Below are 7,777 nucleotides of genomic sequence, written 5' to 3'. Positions count from 1 at the left end.
GATGCAGTATACCACATTAGCAGATGTGCAGGTGAACATCTGCTTGATGTGGAAAGTCTTCTTGGGGCCTGGGATGGGGATGAGGGGGGAGGTGTAGCACTTCCTGCGGTTGCAGGGAAACGTGCCGGGTGTGGTGGGGCTGGAGGGGAGTGTGGAGCGGACAAGGGAGTCCCGGAGAGAGTGGTCCCTCCGGAAAGCAGATAAGGATTGGGAGGGAGAAATGTCTTTGGTGGTGGGGTCGGATTGCAGATGGTGGAAGTGTCGGAGGATGATGTGTTGGATCCGGAGGTTGATGGGATGGTACGTGAGGATGAGGGGGATTCTGACCTTTATTGTGTTTTGCTGCTCATGTACTGGCCAAGTTTGTGATCATTCTGACTCATCTTTGAATTGTAGAAGTGAGGAATTAAGCTACTAGCCTTTGTTTTTTGAGCTACAGTGGTGCCTAGATTCTGGTCATAAATTAGCTCTGAATGTATTTGGAATTTACAGTGTTGGTGCCATTGAAGTTTGGGGGAAGTGAATGAGTTTTCTATTGTTCAAGATCTTGCATGCTTTGATTGCTACCTGCCATTTGTCTGCCCAAGTTAGCTATTATTCTTGAATTATACCAGAGCTTAAAGAGTTAAATTACAAAGACAGATTGAATAGCTTTGACTGTATTCCCTTGAATATTGAGTGATAATCTAATCTGAGGTCCTTAAAGTTTTAAGATTTGATAGGATAAATTCAGAGAAGCCAGTTGTTCTGTGTAGAGTGTGGTAATCAAGAACGAGGGGACAGCATCCTAAAATTACAGTTAGGCCATTTAGGAGCGAAGTTAGAATGTACTTTTTTTATTAAGCAAATAAGAATTTGAGGCTCCCTCCACAAAGGGCTGCTGATTCTAGAACAATTGTCAGGATTAAGATAGATTTATGAGAGATGAGAATCTGGATGGATATAGAGCAAAGCCAGAAAAATTGAATTGCAGCATTGTATGATGGGCTAAAAGTCTACTTCTGTTCCATATGTTCCCAGTACTGCTGTTTGCTGGTGTGGTCTATTTCATTATTGTCAGAATCTTGAATGGAATTCAACACCTAAAGTCATCAATGAACAATCTCAACCACATAACAGCCATCATAAGAACCATCTGAAGGTTTGGGGCTCAGTTGGAAACTCCTGTAGAAATGATCAGGCTGTAATTTTTGACTTCCCGTGACAATAATCCTTCTTTGTGGGTTGTGATCCCAGTGGTTGAAATGTGTTGCCGGAGATCTCCAGTGACCTTAATTTCCCTTCAGTTCCTTGCTGGCTGTCTGCCTTGATTGAACGTTGTCTTGGTTACAGACCTTTCCTGAGAGATTTGAGTCTTGTCTTCATACCTAAATCAATAATATGATGAGATTTGTAGCCAAGTGCTACTACAGGAAGCCAAACTGAGCACTGGAGAGCAGTTTTCTTTTCATAAGTTTGCGTTACTAAAGACAGTTTATGACTGCTTCCATCATTTTGCTGTTTGGGAAAAAGACCTATTTGATCTTGTTAGGTTTTAATTATTTTGTGTATACAGCTATCTGGACTGTCTACCACATTGTTGGCTAGATACCGATGTCATAGCACAATTGAAACAAATTCTTGCTCAGTCTTCGGGGCCCACATCCTTCACTGTCCACTGTATTCATCTACTTAATGTCACAAAGTAAACCCAGTTGACTTATTGATGTCATTTGTGATGGACCTCTTTGAAGAAGCTATGTTGGATCAGCTGTCTGATGTTTTTGTTGATAGATGTAAGATAATTAATTCGAGCGTTGCAAAGCCTGATGATCTGCCCGAAATGTTAAAATGATCTGAGCTGCCCAGTGAATTACTGGGGTACAGTGACGGGTAAGAGCCCAAAAACACTAATCCCAACTGTACTGGCAGTGAAAAAATTACAGTTGGCCTCGATATCTGTGGGGTCAGGAAATAATTAGTTTCCTGCTTTTGACAGCATAGCTATCTAACAACTCTTGATGGAAGTGCATGTGATGTCCATATTACCGTTATTTGCTATCTGTACCCTCAAATTGAACAGTGGAATCTTCCCAATAATAAATTAGTCTTCAAAAGATCCAGAAGGTAGGGTAGATGATAGATAGAAAGTTCCACTGTAATTTGAATAATACGGTTTCAATCTAGTTTTAGAATAAAGAATAGAAATACAAGGAACAAGTGTGCACTAAAGTAACTTCAAGATCATGTGTTCAGGCATTGCCACTTGAAATATATGTTAACTGAAAGTCAGCATGGATTTACAGTAGGTAAATTGTGTTTGACCAAATTGGAATTCTTTGAAGTACGGAGAGGGGTCAAGAGGACAATTTTGTTATACTGTTTGTACAGACTTTAAGGACTTGATGAAATGCCACATAATGAACAAGATTAAAGGACTTGGATTAAAAGCAGTCTGGCAGTTGAGGTATGAAATTAGGGAACAGAAAACAGTGAACAGTGGTGGTAAAACTTTGACAGCCTGCAGGGCAATATGCAGTGATGTCTCCCAAGGATCAGTTTGGAGCTACTACTTTTTAACATAAATGACCTGGACTTAGGTATGCAGATTAAAAATTGTGAGGATTGTGGAGGATATACATACAATGGTAAAATGGGCAGATAGGTACATGACAAATAACTTGGATCAGTAATGTACAGTTTGAAAATATAGTGAAACAGTTTTGGTAACTTTCAAAAGGGAATTTGATCATTTATAGCAGGATAATTTGTAGGGATGTGTAGCTATTGGTATAATGCTTTTTAGAAAGCTGATCCAGCCATTCTGTGCTGTGTTTCTATGCAGCCAAATAAGGAAAGTGACAAGGAAAATTTTATAACATTGGCACTTAATAATGAGTTGTGTATTGGAAATACCAAGCAGGTGTGACAGTAAATGTGGAGAGAAACTGGGTTAATGTTTTGAGTCAGATGCCTTCTCCAGACTTGAAATGCCAGTTTCAAATAAGTCATGTTCTACTCAGTTTGAAATGTAAGCTCTGTTTTTCTCTTGTAGATATTGCCGACCTGCTGAGTTTCTTTCGTGCATTTTTAGTTTTGTTTTTCCAGCATCAGTTATTTTACTTTTATTATTATCACATTGCTTTTTTTCATAACTTGTAATTCATTGGAATTGCATTAAGTAAATGAAACATGAACAACACTGTTCCTACTAGAATGAGCTTGCTGTTTTCTACTGAACTTGGAAAATTTTTGCCAAAGAAATGAGTTCTCAATATATTTTCTGCTTCTGAGCTTACAATGCAAGCTCTACCTGTTGCGAGTGCGTAGTGAAAAATAATGTTGGCTCAACTTGGCTCAAAACCAAGGGATATGCCTACTATGATTTTCTTTTGTGCATTCCAGGTCCGCAAGTCTCCACATGCTTACTGGGTTAATATTCTGGAGCATTCTTGGGTTATGGGAAATTGGTTTTGACACTCCAGTACTTTTCTCTATGTATTTTATAAGATGTTGTATTTCTTGCAGCAGTGTAAAACAGTTCCTGCATCATATTTGATGCTGTATGTGCAATTTCCTCTCTGCGTTGTTGCAAAATCATAAAAATGCCATTTTGGTGTGCAGTTTTGTTAACGGATATTGCAACTGTTATATTCAGCAATTTTTCTCATGGTTTTGACTCAAACAATGCAAAAGCAAAATTTGGAGGTAGTTTTATCCAATTAACTTATTAAATTCTGAAGTTTGCATTACAACATATTAGTTTAAAACATGTGAATTGAAGGTTGCACTTCTATCAGCATATATAAATATAGTACACAAACCTAGGCTTTACATTCTCTAATTTAGAAAATGGTTTGTGTGGGTATGTAACTGCACTGTCTCTTGAACCATTTGCAAAAACACAAGATATTTTTGCTAGAGATAGTAGGAACTGCAGATGCTGGAGAATCTGAGATAACAAGGTGTAGAGCTGGATGAACACAGCAGGCCCAGCAGCATCAGAGGAGCAGGAAGGCTGATGTTTCGGGCCTAGACTGCTTCAGTCTTTTATGCTGTCTAAAACATAGAAAGAATCAAACTCAACTCTCCATCTCCAGTTAGAATGTCCTTCCCATCTATTTTGATTTTAGCCTCTGCTGCCTGACTTATAAGCTTCAAATTTCCCAGTCGCCTAAATTATTAATGCTGCTTTATGATCAGCCATTATGAGGCAAGGATGAGCGCGCTTTAATTTATCCCTCTCCCAATTTCAACTCCATCTTCAGCTGTGTGCCCTAATGAAAATTATATGTTGGTATCAAATAAATTGCTGTCAGCTTCTGAGACTGAAACTTGAACTATGTGTAGTTGTAGCTAACAACTTCATTGTAATACTAACAATGAGCAAGATGCTGAGATGAATAATGTGCAAGAAGGTGGAAAATAATAGATACCTGGATTTGAATTGCAAGATTGTAATTTGAAGCATTCAGATGTTGTCTTTATGTGAGATGAGATTGAACTTTTAATCAACTTGCTCTAGTTTATCATTTACGCTATAGTATTTCAACTGTATACAGACGGTGAAGTTGTTTATCTTTCATTTTCAGTAGCTGGGATTTGTTGCATGATGTTTGAAGGCAGTAACCAAGTCTTGCAACCTGTCTGAAAGTTCTGTTCACTTGCATGTTATAACTCCAGCTCCATATGGCACCTGTTAACAAACTTAGTTAAAAAGTTGTATTCAGTCTTGTCAGTTTTACTATCAATTGCAGTTATGATGTTATAAGGCTGTATTTGCATAGTGAAAATTTTACTTGTAATGGTTGTGATTGAAGTGGAGATTGTGTAAACAATCAGTATTTGGTGTGTGGTTCTGACATTTCAGCAGAATAATAAGACAGTCACTACTGCCAATAGAATAACAGCGAAGTGTGGCAGAGAGGTGATTTATTGATGCGCCCAGCCTCCTTGTCCATGAACGTCTGAGTATGTCATGTATAAACTTGAGTATAAACTTAAATATCTGGACAATGCATAACTCCCAAATTTGTTAGGGCACTGTACAAGCAAATTGAATGTTAGCCATAGAGTAATACAACATCGAAGGTCCTTTGGCACCGATGTCTGTGCCAACCAACAAACAGAAAACTGCACAAATTTCATTTACCTGCACTTAGTCCATTTCCTACTGTGCCCCAGCTTTTTAAGTTTGCATCCAGATGTTTCTTAAATGTTACGAGAATTCTGAGACAGTGCATTCTACATATCTAACACCCGCTTGGTGAAATATGTTTTGCTGTGATCTCCTCTAAACCACTTGCTCCTCACCTTAAACTTATGCCATCTGGTTTTAGACATGTCTGCCATGGGGAAGAGATTCCCATGATTTACTCTCATAATCTCCAGATTCAACCAGATATCCCCTCAGCCTCCTCTGCTCCAAGGGAAACAAACCCTGTCTATCTAGCCTTTCCTCATAACTGAGACTTTTCATACTGGGCAACATCCTGGAGAATCTCCTCTGCACCCTCTCCAGTGCAGTCACATCCTTCTGATAGTGTGGTGACCAGAACTGCACACAGTATTCCATCTGTGGCCTAGCCAATATTTTATAAAGTTGTAACAAGATTTCTCCGCTCCAGTTGTTCTATGCTCTGGCTATGAAGGCAAGCATCTCATATGCTGCCTTTACCACTACCTGTACAGACACCTTCAGGAACGTATGGACTTGTACACCAAAGTTCCTTTGTTCCTCAGTTGGAGCAGTTCCTCATGTTGCAGCATTTTAACTCACTGCACCTATTACCAACAAGGAAACATCTTCCGAGTGAGTAAAAACCTGACAAATAAACATGCATGCAGAAGAGAGATGGGAAGAGATTCTGTCGCAGAGCGGATGGCAAAAATGTCATGTGGAATAAAATTCATGTCAGGTTAGTTGAGATGGCAGTGCAAAGCAATTTTCTGCAATCAAAATCAAAAGAGAAATATTTATACGGACTTTTCTTCTGAGGCAAGATAACAAAATGGTTACTTAATCTGTTTAATGTAATTTCAAAGTATTCATCAGAAGGGTGATTTTTCTTATGTAGAATTTTTTCAAAGTTGGGTAGCTTGAGTGGTTTACTTCAACTTAGAACTTTACAACTTGGTACTTTCAGTACCTTTCTGGGACTTTGGCAGGTTCTGTGAATTCATGGTAAACTGCTGCCATTGTCTCCAAATGCAGATTCTAAGTAAAACAATCTGAGCATTCCTTTGATTTCTGACAACCGAACCACTGATGCTTACTGACAAATGGACTTCAAAACAGGTCACATTCATCCCATCATTATCCTAAATTTAAATACAGGTCAAAACATAACTCTCTTATGAAACTCAGGATGAATTAGAATCAACAGAACAGGCTTTACTAGTGCTGGATTTAAGAAACTGCCTGAAACTGATTGGAGACTGTCACTTGAAGCTAGTACTCTAAAACGGAGATACTGGAACCCATTAAAAGTTGGTAAATACTGAGACTGTTTGCTAAAAGCTTTGTAATTTGGTGAAAGGTATGATGTATAAAAATGGGCAACACATCTTCCTTTAGTTTACTGAATAAATTGCATACAAAAGGAAAAAGGCAGTCAGTATTGTTTTTGGTGATTTTTAATGTGATAAAACTTTAAAAGGTACATAGGACCGTATAAATTAGGATTAGAAATAGGCTGACTACCTTCACCTGAAATGTGCATTGATCACAACCTCCACTGCCTTCTGAAGCAGAGTTCCAGAGTTGTGTAACCCTCTGAAAGAAAAAGATTTTCCCTCGTCACTCATCTAAAAGAGTGTCCCTAATGTTGAAACAGTATCTCCCAGTCTGAACTCACCCAAAAGAGTAATCAGCCTTTCCATACCCTTGTCAAGACTATTCAGCATCTAGATTAGATCCTCGGTCAAATCACCCCTCACTCTTCTGAGCTCTACCCTGTCCAATTTTTCCTCATCAAAAACAACCTGCTCATTCTAGGGATCAATCTAGTAAACCTCCTCTGAGTCACCTTAAATACATTTACATGCTTCCTTAAATAAGAAGGCCAAAACTGTACACAATATTTGTAGTTTGTATCAACAATGCCTAGTTAACTAAGTGTAACTTTTTTTTGCTTTTATATTCAGTTCTTCTTATCATAAAGTCCGACGTAGCAATAGCCTTCTTGATTATGTGCTGCCCCTGAATGCTACCCTGTTGTGATTCATGCTCTGGAGCACCTAGACTTCTGTGTACCTTGGAATTCCTGCAGTCATTCTCTATTTAAGTAAAGCTCTTTTTTTTTAAAATTCTTCCTTCCAAAGTGAACAATTCTCTTTGTCCCTCACAATATTCTTCTTCAACCAGATTTTTGTCCACTCACTCAATAAGAATGCAAACCAACATAGATTGTCATCTACACAACATACTTTTCCACTTATCATTGTGTTATCTACAAAATTAACCACCATGCCTCTGATTCCTTTATCTAAGTCATAGATATGATTGATATAAAGTTGAAGGCCCAGTAAAGATGCTTGCAGAACACCATTTGTCGGTCCTGTCAATCTGAAAAAGACTAATTTATATATAATTTTTCTGCCAGCCAGCTAATCTTTTGTCTATGCCTGTATGTTACCCCATCCTTTGTACGATAACCTTTAATGTGAAACTTTGTCAGATGTCTTTGGAAATACAAGTACAGTACATCAATTTCCTCATCCGCTTAGCCGAACTCGTCCTCACACTCAAACCGCAGGCCCGACCAGTCCCCCTCCACTGATACCCTCATCCGCTTAG

General features: G+C 38.6%; 1 protein-coding gene across 1 annotated transcript in view; it reads left to right on the top strand.

The window, feature by feature from the left end:
- vopp1 (VOPP1 WW domain binding protein) overlaps nucleotides 1-7,777 on the top strand; it is a 68,676-nt gene that overhangs the window by 844 nt on the left and 60,055 nt on the right. The gene's annotated exons all lie outside the window — the stretch shown is intronic.

Source organism: Rhincodon typus, chromosome 2 (genome assembly GCF_021869965.1).
Source record: "Rhincodon typus isolate 14 chromosome 2, sRhiTyp1.1, whole genome shotgun sequence".
Lineage (NCBI taxonomy): Eukaryota > Metazoa > Chordata > Chondrichthyes > Orectolobiformes > Rhincodontidae > Rhincodon > Rhincodon typus.
This window is presented reverse-complemented; position numbering and strand designations above follow the sequence as displayed.